Genomic DNA, 23,466 nt, shown 5'->3' with positions numbered 1-23,466 from the left:
AGAGCTAGTTCCAGGACAGGCTTGAAAGCCACAGAGAAACCGTGCCTCGAAAAACCAAAAAAAAAAAAAAAACCAAAAAAAAGAGCACTCTTGTAGTTTCTTGAATACATACATCACTACCACCTAAATCAGAATGTTTTTTTATCACCCTAATCCCTATTAGTCCTCGATTTTCATTCCTCCCCACTCCAGACAGTAGCAATGGCTAGTCATTTTATATTTGTAGATCACTTATTCTGATCAGTCTTCTTAAATTGAATCATCTAACTCATGGCCTTTTTGTCTGGATCCTGTTTCTTGGTAAAATATTTTCAGGATCTGCTATGTTATGCTATATATTGATACTTCACTTTGTTTTTTATGGCTAAGAATTATTTCATTATGTGGATATACCATGTTTTATTTGTCCATACGTTAGCTGATGGACATCTGAGTTGTTTCCACTTTTGGACTATCATGAATCATATTGCCTTGAGTGTTTCAGTATACATTTTTGTATGAACGAAGGGTTTCATTTCTGTAGGGTATATGCTTAGGAGAGGAATTGCTAGGCCATGTGATAAGAAAGAATTTTAATTACCTCAGGAAGGGTTACACAAGACAGATCTCAATCATACAGGAAGGAGTCAAATACATCAGGAAGTGTCCCAAACATGTCTTAAACACTCTCAAAAAGAGAGGAAGTGTCTTAATCACATTATGAATAACTCTTGAACAGGGCTCTAATGGCCTCTATGTATCAAAAATTCAAATTATGTCAGTAAGGGCTGAAGAGAATTGCTTAAATATGTCACAAAAGGGTTTCAAACTTACAGGAAGAGTATCACATAATCAGGAAAGGTCACTAACCTGTTAAGAAAGGTCTCAAAAGTATCAGAAAGGGCCTTTGATAATTACAAAAGGAAGCAATAAGTCACAAAGGGTCTGGAGAATATCAGGAGGCATTTTACCAAACAGGAAGAGTCTCATGGTCTGGCCCGGTCTCTAATACAACAGGAGGAGACTGACCCAAGGCCATGAAGGTCTGAACCTGGAAAGGAGGGGGTCCTAACTGCATCAGGCAGGGTCTAAAATAGATCTCTAAATGGAGTATGGTGGAGCATGCTTATAATCTAGCACTTGGGAGGAAGAGACAAGAAAGTCAGGGGGTGAAGGTCATTTTCAGCTGCATAGAGCATTCAAGACCAACTTGGACTACGTGAGACACCAACAGTCTCCACCATGGCAACAGTGTCACAAACAGAAAACAATGCCTCAAGTCTATCACAAATCATCTCAAACAAGTAACCTGGGAGGCTTGTAAGTAGGTCAGTGTCTCCAATGGAGAGGAAGACTCTCAGATGGCCTGGAAAGATCATGAGTATGTCAAGAAGTTTCAAATTTGTTAGGAAAGGTCCTTCAGAAATAAGCATAGGTCTGAAAAATTCCAGAAAGGTATTCAAGCGAAGTAGAGCCAGATAGTTAGATAGGCTATCATTTTCTCTCTAAAGAGGCCCCCAGTGTCATCAGGGAGAGTCTCAACATACCAGCATTTGTCCCAAAGAGAAAGGAAGATCTAAATTCTCTACAGCCACAGGAAAACTTCTTAAAATGACAAGGAAAAGCCATTGCTCAGTAAGGAATACCAATAAATGGGCAAATGTCTTAAGGATATCAACAAAGGTCTCTCTCATATGTTGCTAGAGAAGTCATGAGACTCTTCAACTGTTCTACTGTGATCACAGTTGTCTATGATGGTTCTGAAGCAATTGTTCTCTACTTGTGACCGTTTCATGTTTCCTTACAGTTTTGAGGCCTATTCTGTTAGGAGGATTGTGAAGTACATGGGGACACTTCGTTAATACCTTAGAAGGTTCTCAGACATGTTAGGAAATGTCTCAAAGATGACAGGTGATGACTCAGGCTTGTTGGGGAATGTCCAGAGCAGCCTCTTCTCCCTTCCTTCCTGTAAGGATTCAGGCATTATGCTGGCCTGCCCTGTCACCTGGCAGAATGCACTCAGGCAATACCCTTGTCAGCCTAGGGTTCCATGGTTATGTAGTCTGCACCAGGTGCAAAAGACCCCTTTAAAAGAAAGATCCCCTCCCACTTAGGCTCTCTTTCCCGCTGTTCCCCTGGGGCAGACAGGACTTTTCGTGTCTCCCTCTTCTCTTCTGTCCTCTCTCTGTGTCTCTGTGTCTCTTTATCTCTCTTCTCTTTCCTTCCCCCTTCCTAATAAAACTTCTCACTTAAGCTCTGTCTACCTGGCATGTTTTTCCCTCTGCCTCAGTCACCCTTGCTTGACATGGAATCCGCCAAGGTCCCCATGTAAGGTTCCCCTCAAGCTTTATCATAGCACTTCCTTCCTTCCTTCCTTCCTTCCTTCCTTCCTTCCTTCCTTCCTTCCTCCTTCCCTCCCTCCCTCCCTTCCTCCCTCTCTCTCTTTTCTTTGTTTCTTCTTAAAAAGACTTATCTGATACAATCGAGAGTGTGCACATGTCAGGAACAGCCCCCCACTAACAGAAAGAGTCTCCACAAAGTGAGGAAGAGTAGCAAACATGTCAGGAAGTGTTGCACACACCGAGAAGCAGTCTCATCTGCATAAAAAAACTTCTCCAATAACTCTGAAAGGTCTCAAAGTCATCAGAAAGAGCAGGAAGTGTGTAAACAAAGGTCTCAGTGAGAAAACAGACCTACTTGCCTATAGAAGGGTCCCAGCCTTTCAAGGAAAGGTTTAAATAAATTGTGAAGGATCTCCGGCTACTCAGAGAAGTTTCCTAGTACAATGAGAAGTGTCTCAAACATGACAGGAATAGTCTCTCAAACTTCTCAGGAACTTTCCAGAACCTACACAAAGAGTCTTAGTTACCCAAGTATGCATCTCAAACAGGTAGTGAGGATGAGGCACATGTAAGTCAGTGAGGTTTTCCAAACCAAAGCAAGAGCCTCAAATTCATGTGAGGGAGTTTCAAACATATCTGGAAGGTTCTCAAGAAAGGCAGAAAGTCTCAAGCATGTTAGAAAAGAACTCCTATACGACAGGAAGAGTTCCAAAAGCCATATGAAGAGCTTCAAATATCCATGTTGGGAAAAATCTCAGGAAATTTCTCCAATCCATCAGGAATGATTGTAAGGAGACATATGCCTCATAGATGTCATTATGGGGGGCGTCTCAAAGACATCAAGAAGACTCCTACAGACAGAAGGGACAATAGCAAACATGTCAGGAAGGGTCTTTAACATAGAAGAAGGCTTGAACAAATTCAGAATGGTCTCACATGCATCAGAAAGCATCTCCAACAAGTCAGGAGATCTCTTCAATACATGGGTATCTGAAAAACTTCAAGAATGATGACACCCAAATCAATAAAGTTCTATGGTGTGTCAAGAAGAGTCACTGTGTCAAGAAGAGTCACGGTCCCCAGAAAAGGTTACAGACACAACAGAGAAGGGTCTCAACGTCATCAACAAGTCTCAAACACATCAGGAAGTGCCTCAAATGGGACAGGATGCTTCTGAAGCAGAATAGGAAGTGTTCACTAGAGGGAAGGAGAAGGGTCTGAACTCTATGATCAATCTGCTCAAATCAGATTGGAAGGATCTCAAAGTCAGCATCAGAGAGGGTATGAAATTGATCAGCTGGGATCAGTTACAGTCTCAAATACATATCTAGAAGGGGCTTGACTATTTCACTGAGAGGCTCCCATGAGTCTTGGAAGTATCTCATGTCAGTCAGGAAATATCTTTAGTATGTGACTAAGAGTCCTGATAACTCTCAAATGTGTTCAAAAGCGTCTTAAGTAGGCCAGGTTGTGGTAGCACATGCCTTTAATCCCAGCACTCGGGAGGCAGAGACAGGCAGGTCTCTGTGAGTTCAAGGCCAGCCTGGTCTACAAAAATGAATTACAGGACAGCTGGGACAGTTACACAGAGAAACCTTGTCTTGAACGCCCCCCCCCCACCCGCAATAGTCAGGTTCTCAAATATGACAAGAAGATGCCTCAAATATTCCAAAGAGGAGTTTTCAACTTGTTAGGAAGTGTCTGAGAAACCATCCACACATGAGAAGAGCAATCTGAATTATAGCAACAGTCTTTTCAAACAAGCCCAGAAGGGCCCAAAGTAGTCAACAAGAATTTTAAATATGTCACTGATATCCTCAAGCAGACAGAAAGACGTAAACAACACCTCTAGCTAGGTCTCAAGTCAGAAAAATTATCTACTAGGTCAGTAAGAGTGTCAAGCAAGTCATGAAGTCATAAAGGGTGTCAAAGTATTTAGAAGAGCAACCAAGGATCTCAAATATATGAGCAACTATTTCATATAAGAAATGAAGGTCCTTTTCCCATTTATTTGCTGTTCTAGTCTCTCAGTGATAAGAGTAGTTATACGCATGGGATAACATAATATTGGGCCATTGTAAATTGAGATGAATAATGTTTTGTCTTTTCTGCATGGTGTAGGCATTGTTCTTGTTTAAAAAAAAAAGAAAGAAACTTGGGAGGCAGAGGCAGGTGGATCTCTATGAGTTTGAAGCCAGCCTGGTCTACAGAATGAGTGCCAGGATAGGCTCCAAAGCTACACAGAAAAACCTTGTCTCGAAAAACCAAAAAAAAAAAAAAAAAGAAAGAAAGAAAGAAAGAAAGAAAGAAAGAAAGAAAAAATGAAGGTCCTGACATGTCAAGAAGAACATAAAATATGTCCCAGATATACCAGACAAGTCCTTGTTTACATATACCTAAACAAGTCCAAGTGAGTATTTGACAGGAGTCAGGAAAGACTGTCTGAAACTTTTTAGGATCATTCTAGAACATACAGGAAAGTTTTCAATGACATCAGGAAACATCTCAAACAAATCAGGAAGGTTTTCAAAGCAGCTCAGAGTTATAATTTTGCTAGAAACATGATAATACTTAAGAGCATTTGCTGCTCTTACAAGTTCAGTTACCAGCACCCACAATCAGCTCACATCCATCTGTAACTCCAGTTCCAGGGGATCCAACACCCCCATCTGACCTCTGACCTCTATGAGCATCAGGCACACACAGTACACACACATACATGCAGGCCAACACACATTCCCAGAAAATAAAAATATTTTTTTTTTAAAAAAAGAGTTGTGCCAGGTAGTAGTGGCTCACAACTTTAATCCCAGAACTCAGGAGGCAGAGGCAGGGGGATCTCTGTGAGTTCAAGGCCAGCCTAGTCTACAGAGTGAGTTCCAGAACAGTCTCCAAAGTTACACAGAGAAACCCTGTCCCACAAAAACAAATACAGAAAAGAGTAATTAAACCAGGAAGAGTCTCAGAAGGGAAGTGTCTCAGATATAACAAAGAATGTCACCATATCAGGAATTCTCATAGTCAAAAAGGGTCTCAAGATGGGCCAGGAGTAACCTCAAATATACCCAACAGTGCTGGGAAGTGCTGGGAAGTGCTATATACTGGAAGTTTCTCAGAGTGGTTAAGATGAGCTCCTAACAGGTCAATGTGATCTCTCCAACTAGGAGAAAGAGGCCCAGATACTTTCCAAAGAGTCTTGGGTATGCAGGAGATGTTTTCATAGAAGTTAGGAAGGCTCTCAAGCAACTCAAAAGAGATGTCTAGCATGCCATGAACAGTCTCACCCAAGTCAGGAGAACTTGGGAAAATGTCAGGAATGGCCCACACCCAAAGAGTCAACAGAGTTCTCAGATCTGTCAGTAAACCTGAAGGGTCTCAAAAAGCAGCTAGGGCTGGGTGGTGGTGGTGCACACCTTTTGTCCCAGCACTCGGGAGGCAGAGGCAGGCGGATCTCTGTGAGTTTGAGACCAGCCTGGTCTACAAGAGCTAGTTCCAGGACAGCCTCCAAAGCCACAGAGAAACCCTGATCTCGGAACCCCCCTCTCCCCCAAAAAGCAGCTAGTATGTCAAACATGCCCGAAATTGTCTTGAATAATGGGAATGAGCACTGATGTGTCAAAAAGGAGTTCATAAATGTCAGGGAGCATGTCACAATCATTAGGCAGGGCAGAGATAGTAAAATAGAAAGCATCTCAAACATACAAGAGGAGTTTGCTATATACCAGAAAGACAGTAAATAACTTTGTAATGGTGTCACATAGTCACGAAGGGTGTCAGACAAGCCTTGGAGCCATCAGAAACAGGCCTAAGCCATCAGGAAAAGTTTCCAACATGTCATCGAGCTCTCCAAGAGTCATAGATACTTTGGGTTTGATAACAAACAAGTCAGAAAAAGTGTGAACATCATCTGTACAAATCTCAGCTGTGTAGGAAAGGGTTTTCTACAAGAAGAGCCTTGGATCTAACTGAAAGGGTTCCCCACTCACAGGAAGGGATTTGTTACATCCCGTCTGTATTTCTAACACTCCAAGGAATATCTCAATCATGTGAGGAAGACATTCAATTGGTCAGAAATAGTATCCACTTGGCAAGGAATGGTTTCAAACACAAGAGGAAGGATCTGAAGGTAAGGAGAGGCTTTTGTCATCTCATGAAAGGCCTCAAGTTGTTAGAAGGGTCTCGACAAGTCAAGGAAGGTCTCAAATCTTTTATGGAGAGGCCATAAGACACAGCTCCAGTAGGCAATAAAACTTTCTAATATATCCGAAAGAGTCTTAACTATATAAGGGAATGTGTTCAATAAATCAGTCCAGGTCTCAAACAACTTAGGAAGACCCTCATAGATGTTGAAATGATTCTCATGAGCCAGGAAAGCTGTCACATGAACTATTATAAAGGGTCTTAAACAGGTCAGGCTACAAATAAAATGTCAGGCAGGGTCTCAGAGATGCCATAAATCGTCTCAAAACAAACTAGCCTCTTCTTAAAACAGAAGAGGCTGAACTATGTGACAGTCTCAGACAGATGGGAACAGTCACAATACATCAGGCATGGTCTTAAATATGTCAGGGAAGTTAGCCAAGACTCCTGAAAAAGTCTGTGGTCATTAGACTTTCATCGTTGTGACTAAATATCTATCAGGAACAGCTTGAAGGCAGGAAGCTTATTTTGGCTCACAGTTTTAGTGGTTTTTGTGCATAGTCCCTGGTTCCATTGAATCTGGGCCTGCGGTTTAGGTAGAATATCACAGCGGTAGAAACATATGCAGACAGGAAGCAGAACAGAATAGAACAGTCACAGAAGGCACAGGACAGGATTCAGACACTAACCCCCCCCCACGACCTACTTTCTTCAACCTCTTAAAGTTGCCAAGACCCTCCAGCTGGGAACCAACTCTTCCATACATAAGTCTTTTGGAGGGACACTTGGTAGCTAAAGCACAACAGGTATCAAATCAGAATATCTCCAAGTTCTCAGGAGAGTCTTGCATATGTCTGGAAGGATCTCGGATAGGGAGAGTCTCAGATACATTGGAAATTATTTCAACCATGTTCAGAAGATCTCAGTATCCTCAGATTGAGTCTGGAAGTATCTTTAACATGTCTGGAAGGGTTCGTTTGACACAAGTCAAGAAGAATCACAAATATGTTTGGGAGAATCTCAACTAAGTGGGAAGTCCCAACAAATCAGAAAATCTCTCCACCGAGTCAGGAATTGTCTCGAATGTACCAGAAAGGGGCTCTCCCATGAAAGCCTTGAATCAAGTTAGGAATGGTCACTGATAGTAGGGAGTGTTGTTGCATCTCCACCAGGGAGCAGACATAATTCATCAAAACAAACCTGAGATCTTCAAATACAGCAGTAGGCTTAGACAAAGGCACTTCACTCTGTAACAGAACTCTGGAAACTAGGATGTTTACAAGGAATACCATGGCGGGAGTGAAAACAGCCCACCCCAAGAGCCATGGCCCCATGCTCCAGGACAATTGCCCAGTTCCAAAACTTTGACCCAGAACTACATCTGTATGTGCATGTTTCCTGGGTTTTATAGGATTTCTTTTCTTTTTTTTCCCCCTTACATTTATTTATTTGTGTGTGTGTGTAGATCAGAAGGCAATTTACAGGAGTTGGTTTTCTCCCTCTTTCATGTGGACCTCAAGGATTGAACTCAAGTACTTGCCCTTGGCTGAACGTGCCTCTCTACATGCCACACCATCCTGCTGGCCCCAGGGGTAGCTCGGGCTGTCTGATCTCTAACAGATATGGAGACTCTAGCATATGTTGTGAACCATGGATCACCTTCAATGATCATCATCCTACTTCTGCCTCCAGCATACTTAGAGGTATTGGCCACCACAACTTGCTTAGGCTATTGTTTTCTCTCTCTTATAGTTTGTAACACTGCAGGGCATGAGAGATTGGGAAATTCTCTCTGCCCACTTTTGATTAAAACTGTCAATTCAGACCTAGAGCTAGGTCTTATGGCCAGAGATGCCAGTAACAATTTCAAAGAAATCCTTTACATGGCTCTTTCATCACCATGACAATCCCAGGCTTTTCAATATACATTTGGATGTGCTCAGAATCTCAGAAAGAGCCAGAAACATGTGGCCAACCCATCCCCCATGCACTCCGCATCGTCCCTCCTCCCACTCAGGAATTCGTTTGGCTGCCTAATGAATAGAAAGCCAGACTTCTCTGACACAGCTTCCAGGTCATGGTCAAAGAACCAGTGTGCTTTTCTTCTGCTGTGCGCCCACCTCAGCTGTCAGCTGGGCTCTTATCAATGTAAAATGAACCCAAACCTCGAAGCACCTAAGATGTGGGGGAGGTGTTTTTAAAGGTTGATTTTTGATATAATTCCAAGGAGTTAAGAATTCTACACAAAGAAAATCTGTGAGCAACAGGGACTGTCGCATTTTTTTTTTCTTAAATAGAAAACCAGCAAACCAACCTATTGTGTGACAATGAAGCCAAGGCAGGCTTGTGGTTCGCAGATTGCAGCCACTCTCAGTGGAAAAATAAACCAGTGTTCAGCAAGGTTATCCCTCCCCTTCTACATTTACTGAGTTGTCTTTATCAATCATTTGTTTACTATAAATGCTTTAATTATTAGACACTGCCCAAGTTTGCAGCTAAATTTGGGGGAGTTGTTTTTTAGCTTTTGGAAATGTTCCCTTCACAAAACAGAGGTCTTTGTATTTTTAATGCACATTAAGAAAAAGAAAAAGAGAAAAGAGAAAAAAGCTACTCTCTTGGACTGTGTTTTACATAAGGTCAGAAGGTTGGCATTGTTGGCTAAAGGGTCTGAAGAAGTTCGTCTGGTCTTCAGCGTGAACTATTAAAAAAAAATACCTCAAAAGGGCACATGACCAGCTCTTTAGTTCTCAAGGATTATTGCATTCGAGCATGGCATTGAATTACAATTTATCAAATTAATAACCACAATAATTAAAAATAGATGACCTAAATTGGTATCATAAATTCTTTTTGGGAATCACTAATTCATTCCAAGGATTTTCTCCAGTGAAGACGGAGGCCTGAGCCACTTGCTCTTTCTATCCATCTCAGCAGTTGTGGCTACCAATAGTAGCTGTCCCACCTCAGGCCTGGCCTTAACATAGCTGAGCACCCCAAAGCACGCCTAAGGCCCACCTTCCACAGACCTATATTAAGAGCTTTTCTGGTGTGTTTCTTTGAAATTCGCATCTTTATCTATGGCAAACAATAGGAAATACAGACACTTAATGCAGTATGTTGAAGATAGTGCCCACAGTTTGGGACTGATGAGATTGGTCCCAATTCTGACACCAAGGCTAATGGTCTGTGTTTGATCCCCAGGACCCACAAGGTGAAAGGAGAAAAGTGACTCTTACAAGTGTCCTCTAACCTCCACACATGAACTCTCATACACACACACACATCACACTCACACACCCCCATATATACACTTATACAAATGCACACATGTACACAAACAGATGGGATCTTGCTGTCAGACTGGGCAACAGGACATTCTCATTCATCCTCACCAGGTTTGCTAGGCAGCTTTCCGGCTCTGTGCCAGAGAGCTGAGATAAACAACTCAAGAGGGGAAAGGTCTACTTTGGCTCACAGTTTTGGCCTTTCAGCCTGTGGCAAGGCAGCACACCATGGTGGGAGCACATGGCAGAGGAAGCTGCTTATTTCCTGGTGTCCTGGGAGCAAAGAAAGAGACAGGAAGGGACTTCATTATCCCCTTCAAGGGTACATCTACAATGACCTACTTACTTCTACTTGGCCTAAGCTCTTAAAAGTTCCATTACCTTGAAATAGAGCCACAGGCTGGGGACTAATCACTTTTTGATGTGACATTTGAGATCTAAACTCTAGCACCAGACAGAAACATGTATGGATTTATATGTAAAAATACACAAAAATATACTCAGGGCTCAATTCAGTGTTTGAAAGAATCTTAAACAAACAAACACTGCCTTTTCTCCAGGCATAGTAGTACACACTTGTAATCCCGACACTTGGTAGGTAGAGGCAATATAAGATAGCACATTTGAATCCACTCTAGGCTATGTGTTGAATTTTAGGACAGCCTGGGCTACATAGCAAGATTCTGTCTCAAATAAAACGAAAGACAAAAAAAAAAAAAAACTACTTAAGAGGTGGCAAGATTGCTCAGTGGGTAGGGGTGATTGCCATGCAAGTCTGATAACCTGAGTTTGATCTTCTCAACCCTTGTAAAGGTAAAAGAAAGGAATCAACTCTGCGAAGTTGTCCTCTGACCTCCATATGCACACGATGGCAGTGACCTAACTCCATATCATACAAAACACAATAATAATATATATTTTTAATTTAATTAAAAATCATTTTCATACAATTTATTTTGATCATATTCTTTCCCCTTTCCCAACTCTTCCCAAATCCTACCCACCCAAGTTCTTTTTTCTCTCTCCACAAAACAAACAAGCAAACAAAAAACCAGAAACACCAACAACAAAAAATCAAAACAAACTAAAAAACAAACTAAAAAAGACACACACATAAAAAACCCAAACAAAACAAAAAAATGCATTAAAAAAAACTCCACAGAGTCCATTTTGTGTTGACCAAAGTACTCCTGGCCATGGTGCCTGCTCTGGAATGTGGTGGATACACCCAGTGACATTCCACTGGAATAATATAATAATAATAAGTTTTGATTTTGTTTTTCTTTTTGTTTTGCTGAGGCAGTGTTTCTCTGTATAGCTTTAGCTGTCCTGGAACTCACTCTGTAGACCAGACTGGCCTTGAACTCACAGAGGTCCTCCTGCCTCTGCCTCCTGAGTGCTGAGATTAAGGGCATGAGCCACCACAACCCAGCTATAATAATAAACTTTTTAAATTAAAAATTAATACAAGAAATAACTAATAGGTTTTCTGCCCCTTGATAATAGGTTTCTCCAATGACACAGTAAGCCAGATCAAGCCAAATTGAAAAAGTATAACAACAGCATAGAATGGGAACAGAAGTCCAAAACATCTTTACATACCTTACATCATTTACAACTTATATTTATACATCTTAAATAATTTTCTGTGTCCCACTAATGGAAAGTTACATCCGAAACTTATTTATCTTTTACTATGAAGCCTGTGAACAAGGCAAACCTGTCTGTATTTTTAACGAGAAACTTAACTACCAAGGTGGTTGTAGCCTTGTGGTGGGCTGATAAACTTTGAAGCTATAGCCTAGTCATCAAACACCATCAGATCTGAGAAGGATAAACTTCACCTGAGTAAGCAGAAATGCAAACCAAGCAGCTTCTGAATCTACTAAAAATGGCAGAGACTTACTGGCTACCTAGGCAGCTACCCGAGGTTCCACTGTGGTCATTGGGGGCAGAGGTCCCAGGGCAGCGTCAGTCTTCAGCTGCCAGGCCCAGAAGATCTGACAGACTTTCCTGTGGAGTAGGCAACGCAGGGCAATCAATTCCCCAGTGTCCTGAATGTCCACATGTCCAGCAGTCAAGGCGAAGGGAAGCTTTTTCCACCCTGTGTCTGGCTTTGTCACATTTAGAGCAAGCTCTAGGTAGAGGTTCTTCTGTGCCTGCCCATTTTCACCCATCCAGGAGAGAGGAGTAGGACCAGGAGCTGGCATGCCAATCATAAAAAGCTTCTTTATTAGACATTTTAAATGCCATATTCTCAGATCTCAGAAGCTTTTGAGGACCATTATCTGTTAGTTATATCTAATCTAGATAAATGGGTTTATTTTTTCTAGTTCCTTGTTTTAGTCTTAACTCTGTGAACATACATATAAACTAAGTGTGGACATATCAAAGAAGTTGATACTTTATGAGGTGATGGTTAACTTGTATGTCTTATAAGATTACGATTTTATAGCTTTATTCCTGTTAAGGTTAGCCTTTAAAAATAACAATTTCTGAATTAAAGTTTTTTTTTTCTCTGTGACTTTGGAGGCTGTCCTGGAACTAGCTCTTGTAGAACAGGCTGGTCTCCAATTCACAGAGATCCACCTTTGCCTGCCTTTGCCTCCCGAGTGCTGGGATTAAAGACATGCACCACCACTGCCCAGCTTGTTACAGATTTTTAACCATAAAAATTGGGATTCCCTTAGCTGTTTTTTTTAATGAAGTAGAACAGCATAAAACAAATTTAATATTATTTATACCCAAATTACATATGAATCTCTGTCATTGCATCAGATTCAGTGGCCAAAAAGCCCAGAGGCAAATTCTGAGGCCAGGCAGCTATTTGCAATAGCAACAGCTGAGCTATTACCAAGACACACAGAACATAGTAACTCACACATCCAATACCAGTCAGAAACAAACATGCAGTGGCCACATACATTAACACATTAACTGAGCCTGATACAATTTTGTGTGGCTCCATGTCCACAATAAGACTTACAATAATTACACATTTTGAAGCATGAAAAGGGATGTAGCTCAGTGGTAGGTAGAGAGCTTGTGTACCGTGCCTCAAACACTGTTGTAGTCTCATCTCCAACACTGCAAAATAATAATTTTTTTCGATGCCAGGCACCAATGTAAACCTAGCACCCAGGTGGAGGAGGGAGGAGGATCACAAATTCAAGGCCAGCCTGGGCTCCAGGGTTACATCTCGTTTCAACAAACAAATGAATGAACAAATGATCTCCTCAGAAGCATTTCCAAGCATATACATCAGTAGCACTGATACGGGACAGGGAGGTCCCCAGGAGTGATAGGAGCAGGAGGAATGGTGGGGAAAAGCTGGATTACCACCCTCCACACTGGGAGAGTAAAGAGAGGGGACAGGGTAGCAGCCCTAATTGAGACACTCTCTGGTTTTAATGGGCTTTCCACTATTTGGTCCTAATTCTTCATTTGTGTTCGCATATTAACACCTAGGTACAGTCTTCCTATCATTCAACTCTTCTAGCAGTGGCTCAGAGTCCAGCTCTTCACATGAAGACTCTCTGTCTTGGGGTCAAACCCACTGCTCAAAACCCACCGTTCCAGGCCAGGTGTTGGTGGCACACACCTTTAAGCCCAGCACTCGGGAGACAGAGGCAGGCAGATCTCTGTGAGTTCGAGGCCAGCCTGGTATACAGAGTGAGTTCCAGGACAGGATCCAAAACAATACAGAGAAACCCTGTCTCAAAAACAAAACAATACAAAACACACACACAAAAACACTGTTCCTGCCTCTGAGACCCTTGCTCCTGCTACCTCTGTTCTTGTCATTGACCTGCTCTCCATCAGCTACCTGTTCACAGACTCCTTCTAAGTAAGTCCATTCTTGGTATGTTCACAGACTCCTTCTAAGTAAGTTCATTCTTGGTAAACATCCTGCCTCTGAGAGCTCAGAGCTATAATGCCTCCTGACCCCCAACACTTAGCAGAGAAGCTCTCCATTAGCATCCTCCTGCCTCTTAGAGTGCAAAGCATTTACTTTTCCTTTGGGTTGTCAATCCCAGGTGGTTAAACATCCTCCGTATTTGTTCACTCTTTACCATCTGTCTATTTCATTCATGGAGGACTGCCTGAGACAATAATCAACATAAAAACAGTCAATGGCTTCAGTGGTTAAGAACATAGGATCAATTTTGTTTCATGTATATCCTAGCTGCTTTTAAAACCTCACCACCATGAGATTATCTTAAAACACATCGGAAACATTAAATTTTCACAACAAAAATATTTCAAGTATGCACTCAGATAATATTTTTGGGGGGGTGGAGTTCAAGACAGGGTTTTTCTGTGGCTTTGGAGACTGTCCTGGAACTCACTTTGTAGACCAGGCTGGTCTCGAACTTACAGAGATACACCTGCCCCAGCCTCCCGAGTGCTGGGACTAAAGGAGTGCACCACCACCACCCGGCCCTCAGAAAATATTTTATAAGCTCTTTGTTTCAAACATTACTACTATCCCTACTAAAAAAATATTGACACTCGTCTATTAATACCAATGAACTCTTCGAAAGCTCTAGAGTCTTCTCTATTGTCCCACAAATTATTTTCACATTTTGGTTTGTTTAAACTAGGGATCAGATAAGGTCCCTTTTGGCATGAAGTTAGTATGTGTCTTAAGCCTGTTTATAGGTTACCTCCTTTTGGATTAACACTCTTGTCATTAGTTTGTGGAGAAAACGAGAGCTTTTGACCTGGAAAATGACCTGCAGTCAGTTATTTGGTTGATTTTCTTCGTCTCTGGTGTGTCATTTAACACAGTCCCCTGAAGTCTGTCTTTTCTGTGCATTTGTAATTAAATGTGGAAGCTTGATCGAATTCAGGTTTGATTTCATTAGCAAGACGCTTCGGATCACAGCACATCAGGAGGCCTGTACTGCCTGGCTCCTCCATTTTTCATATTAGTAACACTAAATATCAGATTTAGGTATGGGTGGCTCTGCCTTTCATATAATGAAAAGGGATGCCAACATTCCATATTTCATTTGGGCTTGCAAATTTTTGAGATTCTAATTCTGTTCTTTCCTCTGTCTTTATCAGATAAAATGGTTCTATAACAGAGAGAACTTTCTTTAATTAACTCTTTGGATACCTTGCAGCATAGTTCCTAGGGTGGAGATAAGAATAAGTGCCTGGTTTCTGACCCTTACTTATTTTCAGGAAGATGAGTTGGTTCCCTGGTATTATCTAAAGGTAAACAAGGGCCTTTGACAAAAAATCATTTCAGCACATTTGATGTTTTTCAATCCATTACATTCATTATTCATTTTCATTTCCCATCTTTTAACAATTTCATAGCATACAGCTCACCCATTTAAAGCCCAAGACTCCATGGTTCTTAGTACAGTATCATAATCTAATTTTAGATCATTTTATGCCAAAAAGAAACCATTAGCAATCACTTGCATTCCTAGGAAGCCTACTTTCTGACTATTGATCTATCTATTATGGACACTTCTTATAAATGCAATTACATACTACATGGCTTCTGCTTGGCTTCAATCCCCTCAGTATAAAATATTTAAGGGTTATCTATGCTGTAGTATGTGCTGGTCCTTCATTCCTTTTCATTGGTAAATAATATCTCATTGTATAGATAAACCACACATCCATCTGTTGATGGACTTTGCTTTCTCAATTTCATTTTCTTTCTTTTTTTGGTTTTTAGAGAAAGGGTTTGTCTGTGTAACAGTCCTCTGTAGCCCGGGCTGGCCTCAAAGATCCTTTGCAGGTATAATTAACAAGGAACTCAAGATGGATGATCCTGGATCATCTTGCCAGGCCCTAAATCCAGAGAATAACAAATATCATAGTAAGAGGCATTTAGAGGAGAAACAGAAGGTGGGGTAAGGGTGGATTCATGGGAAGATGGAGCCAAAGATTGGAATGATGCCACCACAACACCCCGAGCTGCTAGAGATCAGAAGCAATGAATGATACTCGATAGGATGTTCAGAAGGAGCATAGTCCTGCTAACATCTGGATTTCAGGTTTCTGAACACCAGCACTGTGAGTGAATAAATGTCTGTTGTTTTAAACCACCAAGTCTGTGACTTGCTGCAGCAGCTCTGGGGAGCTAATAAAGGGTCCAGACAGTTACTTTTTTCATAGCTGTACCAAAATACCTGTGAGAAGAACTTAAAGGGGGCAATTCTTTATTTTGATTCACAGCCTCAGGAGGTTCGGCCAGTGCTCACTGGGCTCTATAGCTCTGCGTCTGAAGTAAGGCCAAATATGGTGGCAGGAGCATGTCAGGGAGGAGACTATTTACCTCATAGAAGACAGAAAGCAGAGGGTGACAGGAAGGGGCCCCTTTGAAGACATGCCCTTAGTGAACCACTTCCTCCAGCTAAGCCCCACATCCCAAAGTCCCCACTATCTACAAAAATAACACTACCAGTTGTGAACCTGTAGGAGACATTTCAGATTGTTTCTACCATTTAGCTATAAGGAGCAATGTTACAATGGGCATTTGTGTACAGGCTTTGGGGTAGATGTGTGCTTTCATTTCTCTTGGGTATATATATACATGGGTGTGGAACTGTTGCATCATACCCTAACTCTCTGACATTTTGAGGAACTGCTAAAGTGTTGAATGGAGCTCTGGTGCCATTTTATATTCCTATCAGTAATATACGAGGGCTCCAGTAATATACTCCACACCTTCACCAACTCTTGTTCTCTCTTGTCTTCTTGGTTGTAGCCATCCTAGGGAATGGGGAGTGGTCTCTCCTAGTGCCTTTGATTTGTACTTCCCTAATGGTATGAATTTGAGCCTTTTAAAAAATATTCTCACTGGCATTCGTACATCTTCTTTGTCCACATGTCTAGATTCTCTTCCCATTCTTACATTAGGTTTTCTTCTTTTAAACACAATTTTTAAAATTTGATTTATTTTTAGTTCACTGGTGTTTTGACTGAATGCATATCTGTTTGAGGGTGTCAGATCCCTTAGTGTTGGAGTTACAGACAGCTGTGAGATGCCATGTGAGTGTTGGGAATTGAACCCAGGAACTTTGGAAGAGCAGCCAGTGCTCTTAGACACTGAGCCATCTCTCCAGCCCTTTAAACCCAATTTTAAAAGAGCCTCTAATTATTTCTTTTTTGGGGGGGTTCGAGACAGGTTTCTTTGTGGCTTTGGAGGTTGTCCTAGAACTAGCTCTTGTAGACCAAGCTGGTCTCAAACTCACAGAGATGCACCTGCCTCTGCCTCCCAAGTGCTGGGACAAATTCATGCACCACCAGTGCCCAGCATCTCACCTTCTTGTATCACTTACTTTCTTTCTTGTTTAGTCTTTCAGTGCTGTGAATTGAACTCAGAGCTTTGTACATGGTAAGTAAGTGCTAAACTACTGTGTTATTTCTTATGTAACTTGTGCTTTAAGTGCTATACTTAAGAAACCACTGTCTAACCCAAAGCCATTATGCTTTCTTCTAATTGTTTTATAGATATAAGTCTAACATGTAGATTTTTTATTTATATTGAAGCAACTTTTGGATGTTCTAAGATAAGGGTTCAGCTTCATTCTTTTGCAAACTGAATTTAATTCTGTTTTGGATAGTGTTAACTCTTTTTTAAAGAATTTATTTTATTTGCATTGGTGTTTTGCCAGCATGTGTCTGTGTGAAGGTGTCAGATCTTGGAGTTACAGACACTTGTGAGCTGCCATGTAGGAGCTGGGAATTGAACCCGGGTCCTCTGGAAGAGTAGTCAGTGCTCTTAACCTCTTTGCTCCGTGCTTGTGGATGTGATCGGAGCAACTACTTCAAGCTCCTGTTTCCTGGATTTCCCCTGCCATGATGGATTTTGCCCTTGAACTGCAGCCAGAAGAAAACCTTCCTCCCTTAAATTGGTTTTGTGTTTTATCACACCAGGCTGGCCCCAAACTCACAAAGATCCGCCTGCCTCTGCCTCCCAAGTGCTGGGATCAAAGGAGTCTGACACCAATGCCTGGCTTCCCGATTTGCTTGTGATCGTGGTGTTTTATCACAGCAGTAGAAAGGAAAGAAAAAAACAGGATTGGTGTTGTCCTATGCTTATTTTCAAAGCTGGCTTGGGACAATACTTTCCCTTCAATGACATTATTTTGCACATGTGTAGTGCTGTAAGATTCTTTGTTTATATCCGGCACCCCATCTTCCAATCCCCTATCCTATGACTTTTATTTTGCTTTATTTTATTTTTGGTTTTTCAAGACAGGGTTTCTCTTTGTATCCCTAGCTGTCCTGGAACTCACTCTGTAGACCAGGCTGGCCTTGAACTCACAGAGATCCGCCTGCCTCTGCCTCTCCAGTGCTGGGATTAAAGGCATACATCCAGGCCTAGCTGACCTGTGACTTAAAAAAAAAAAAAAAACAACTAAAAAACTGCCGCCAATAGGCTATACTCTATGAACTCTGAAAAAATGTATAATGTCATATATCAACCTGCATAGTGTCACCGAAGAGCTTCAGTGCCCTAAAAGTCCCCTGTGCTTCCTTTACTCAAGAGTTCCTTTTCCCCCGAATCCCTGACAGCCACTGGTCTGTTTATTAGCTTGAGTTCAGCCTTTTCCTTTTCTGTGATGAAATCGGGTTTTTGGAGCTAGCACTTTCTCTCTACCCTTGAACAGCAATTTCTGTTGGTAATTGGCTGGTCAGAATTTGGTGCTCTGGGAAATAAATTGTTCCAGGAACTAAAGTATGATTCATTCAAAGAACTTCTGATCCCTTCCCCATCCATTACTGCCAGGAGCTTAACTGCCTTGTCCCAAACTCCTGGTCCAGTTCACTTGTCACCTGCCCACACATGGCTGAGAAGATTCAGTGAAGTGCTCAGTGCACTTCCGGGTGCATATGAAGTACTATGTCTCAGCTGCTAGCATTGCTGTTATTCTTACTAACCTGGTACTTTCCTTCCTTCCTTCCTTCCTTCCTTCCTTCCTTCCTTCCTTCCTTCCTTCCTTTCCCTCATCTTCTTATTAAGACAGGGTCTCACTATGTGGCCATGGTTGGCCTGGAACTCGCTATGCAGACCAAGCTGGCCATGAACTCTGCCTCTGCCTCTGCCTCTGCCTCTGCCTCCTAAGTGCTGGGATTAAAGGAGTGTGCTATCATGTCAAACCTTTGCATTTCTTTACATCTAGATTCTTTGCACAGTCCTTTCTTTTCCTTGTAATTTACTTGGATCTATGGAATTTCTGAGCCCTAGAATTTTGCTAATGACCACACTCATGGTGCATTTCCACATGGATTCTGCTCCCTTCTTTTCTTGCCAGTAGTTATTGAGGCCCAAAGGGTTAACTAGATTCCACTTTCTTTTTCTTTCTTTTTTTTGTTTTTAAGACTTATTTAATTTTTATGTGTGAGAATGTTTTGCCTGCATGGATTTTTGTGTACTATTTACATGTTTGGTATCTGAGGAGATCAGAAGAGAGGATCAGATAGTTGTGGGCCACCATGTGGGTGCCAGGAACTGGATCCAGGTCCTCTGCAAGAGCTAAAAATGCTCCTTAATTCAGAGCCATCTGTCCACCCCTTTTCTTTATATACTGTATTTTGATCACATTCACTTCATTGCCCTCTCCTATCCCCTCAGATCCCTTTTAGATCCCTAGATTCAGCTATGATATTTTTAAAAGATGTATTTTATTTTTAATTATGCATATATGTATGTGCCTGTGTGTGGTTATGTGCATATGTGTGCAGGTGCCCTCAGAGGGCAGAGGAGGGTGTCAGATCTCCTGGAGCTGAAGTTACAGGTGTTTGTGAGTTGCCTGATGTGGGTGCTGGGAACTAGACCTAAGTCCTCAGCAAGAACAGTGTCTCAGTTAGGGTTTCTTTGGGGGAGGGGGTTGAGACAGGGTTTCTTTGTGGCTTTGTGGAGGTTGTCCTGGAACTTGCTCTGTAGACCAGGCTGGTCTCGTACTCACAGAGATCTGCCTGCCTCTGCCTCCTGAGTGCTGGGACTAAAGGCATGCACTGCCACCACCACCACCCGGCTCAGGTAGGGTTTCTATTGCTGTGAAGAGACATCATGACCAGGGCAAGTCTTATAAAGAAAAACATTTAATTGAAGGGGCAGGCTTACAGTTGCAGAGGTCTAGTTCATTATCATCATGGCAGGAAACATGACAGCATGCAGGCAGACGTGGTGCTGAAGAAGGAGCTGAGCGTTCTTATATCTTGATCTGCAGGCAGCAGAAGGAGACTATGTACAACACTGGGCATAGCTTTGAGCATACGAGACCTCAAAGCCTACCCCAACCATGACATACTTCCTCCAACAAGGCCACACCTCCTAATAGTGCCACTCCCTATGGGCCAAGCATCCAAACACGTGAGTCTATGGGGCCATTCCTATTGAAACCACCACAGGCAGTATGTGCTCTTAACTGATGAACCATCTCTCCAGCCCTTAGTTTTGATCTTGATCTTTGTTGAAAGACTGTGGTGGTGAGATAATCATGTCACTTGTGTTTCTCTGTGATAGTAGAAACTATGGATTCTCACTATTTAGATCTAATTCTAGCTTTTTTGTTTGACTATTCGAGTCAGGTTTTCTCTGTGTAGCTTTGTAGACCAGGCTGACTTCAGACTCACAAAGATCCACCTGCCTCTGCCTCCTGAGTGCTGGGACTAAAGGTGTGTGCCACCAACGCCCAGCCTGGCATTTTCTTTAATCGCTTAGGATAAGCTAGTGGCTTGGTTTCTTTTTCTTTCTTCCCCCCCTCTCTCTTTCTTTCTTTCTTTTGGTTTTTTGAGACAGGGTTTCTCTGTATTGCTTGCTTTGGAGGTTGTTCTGGAACTTGCTCTCTAGACCAGGCTGGTGGCTTGGCTTCTATAGGAAAAGCAGGGTATATGCTTGATAACTTCTCTTTATTTCATTCATTTTTAAAGTGATGAATCAGTCTCTTGATATCACAGTGTTCAATATTTAAATATTAAATTTTAAAATAGAAGCATATTTAATGAGTTTTACATCTGTGTGCATGTGTGTTTTATGTGTGTGTGAGAGAGAGGGAGAAAGAGACAGAAACAGAGACAGAGAGAGAAGGTCTCACTATGTAGTCCTGACTGCCCTGAAACTTGCTATGTGATCCGGGCTGTCCTCAAACACCCAGAGATCTGCTTGCTTCTGCCTCCCAAGTGCTGAGATTAAAGATATGTGCCATCATGCTCAGCCTATGATTGCTACATTTTTATTTTTAAGTTAGCATGTAAGGTATTCTGTTTCATTAGAGCGTGTCCAAGAGTTTGCTTTTGTTGATCCCCCAGCTTTTCTCTCCGCAAGCTCTCCTCTCATTATCTCCATGCTCCCTCCTGTACCCTTTTACCCCTAGTGGCCTTTTAACTATCTTCATGTTACATGTGACCTATTTCCCACCTTCCGTTCCTCAGCACTCCTTCACCTTAACATGGTCCCCTCTAATATATACACATTACAAGCTAGGATGTGAGTGTCAGAGGAAATCTACAAAGGTTTTCTGAGTCTGGGACATCTTATTGATAAGGCAATTTCTAGAGCCACACATTTTCCTGGATTTTCATAATTTCACTTTTCTTTACAGCCAAATTCAATTCCATTGTGTATATGCACCACAATTTCGTTATGTATTCATCAACTCATGGGCATCTATGCTGATTCCATTTCTATTGTGAATAGAGCTTCTGTGAACTTGGATGTGGTAATGTCTCTGTGGTAGGATATGGAGTCCTTTGGGTATGTGCCTGGGAGTAGTAGAGATGGGTCCTAGGGTTGTTCTAATTTTAGCTTTTTGAGAAACCCCCATCCTGATTTCCATAGAGGGAGCATTAATTTGTACTACCCTTAGCAAGGAATAAAGGTTCCTCTTTTCCCACATCTGTTGCCATTTGTTTTGTTGACAGCCATTCTCACTGGGATGAGATGGAACCTCAAACTCATTTTCATTTGCATTTCCTTGATGGGTAAAGGGTGTTGAACTCTTTCAAAAGTACCTATCGGTCATTTTCGGTTCTTCTTTTGAGAGCTGTCTGTTCATTTCATTAGCACATTGATTGACTGGTGGTTGGGGGAGAGAGGTTAGTGTTTAATTTTTACAGTTGTTTTTTTAACATTACATTTTTTAAAAAAATTGCAGTAAAATTCTCTATGTAGAACAAACTAGCCTTGAACTTGTGGCAATCCTCCTGTCTCAGCCTCTCCAGTGCTGGGATTAAGGGGATCAATGCATTACCACGCCCAGTTTTCATTGCAGTGTAGTAAGCAGTAAAGCTCTATACCATTCAAAAAGCTACTTTAAAAATAACTTTCATACATCTTTAAGCAACCCCTCATCTGGAGCCTTTTGAATGGAATTAGAATTCCATTCTCATACTTGCTTTCCAATCAGCACAAGCAAACAAGAGCTAAAACACCCCGCCTCTGTCTACAGTGTCAAAGCTATGACTCACTGGTAGCTCTGAGTTTGTCTTGAGAGTCAGCAGGAAGAAATGATCTGCACTAAGGCTTAGGCTTTTAATGAATGCAGTTGAAACATGGGCAACTTTACATCTGCATTGAAGAAGCGTATCCTGTCTATATGCTTTATTAAAATTCATCTGTGGATCTGGAATGCATGAAGATATTTGAGTCTCAAGTACCTTTTTAACTTAGAAACTTTTAAATTAGAAAATACGTTCAGGGAGATCTTTCCTTTTGAACTTTAACTCAGACTCCAGCAGCTGAGCAGACAGCTGCAGAAAAGTTACACAACACACTCGCATGGATACGTTGTCCTAATCTTTCTTCATTTAGCTCCTTTTGAGCTTGTTGACTTTTAGATTTTATTTCTGGGTTTACACACTCAGTTGGACAAATAGTTAGAATCTAATTTACAAGGAGGTATAGAGGAATCATAAGTTCCTTGCCTAGAGTCTATAGGGAAAAATGCTCATGAAGAAATCAGAATCTAGATCTGGGGAAATAGCTCCATCAGGAAAGTGTTTGCCACACAAGCATGAGAACCTGAGTTCAGGTCCCCAGAATGTACATAAGACACCCAAAAGATAGTTAGCTGGGCAGTAGTGATGCACACCTTTAATGCCAGCACTCCTGAGGCAGAGGCAGGCGGATCTCTGTGAATCTGAAGCCGGACTGGTCTACAAAACAAGTTCCAGAACAGCCAGGGCGGTTACACAGAGAAAATCTGTCTCAAAAAAAAAAAAAAAAAGAAAAGTATGAAAGATAGCCAGGCTTGGTGGCACACACTTGAAACCCCAGCACTGGAGAGGTAGAGCTAGGCAGATCCCTGGGGCTCATTGGCCAGCCGGCCTACCCTAACGGACAAGTTCCTAGTCAATGAGACATACTGTCTCAAAAAACAAGGTAGATGGATGGCTCATAAGGAATAACACCCAAGATTGACCTCTGACCTCCACATGCGTGAGTGTGTGTGTGTGTGCGCACGCGCACGTGCACGCGCGCACGCACACACACACACTTTCCACACATATCCATATCAACACAGAGAGGAAGAGAGAGAGATTACAGAAATCAAGGAGGCCTGTATATGAAAATTTCAGAATGTGTGATTAGTAAGTACCCTTAAGAGCTGACTCATACTACTCCCCTGCCCTTCCACAAATTTTTAAGTGCACTGCAGGAGCTGGAGAGATTGGCATTTCAGAGTACTGGCTGCTCTTCCATTGGCCCGAGGTTTGTTTCCCAGCACCCACAAGATGGCTAACTC

General features: G+C 41.9%; 1 non-coding gene across 1 annotated transcript; it reads left to right on the top strand.

Moving 5' to 3' along the window:
* The first annotated feature begins 4,320 nt into the window (after positions 1-4,320).
* Positions 4,321-4,448, top strand: LOC113837768. The gene has a single exon (XR_003488482.1). It is a non-coding gene; the product is annotated as a small nucleolar RNA SNORA20 (small nucleolar RNA).
* The last annotated feature ends 19,018 nt before the right edge of the window (positions 4,449-23,466 follow it).

The sequence above is a fragment of the Cricetulus griseus genome, chromosome X (genome assembly GCF_003668045.3).
Source record: "Cricetulus griseus strain 17A/GY chromosome X, alternate assembly CriGri-PICRH-1.0, whole genome shotgun sequence".
NCBI lineage: Eukaryota > Metazoa > Chordata > Mammalia > Rodentia > Cricetidae > Cricetulus > Cricetulus griseus.
This window is presented reverse-complemented; position numbering and strand designations above follow the sequence as displayed.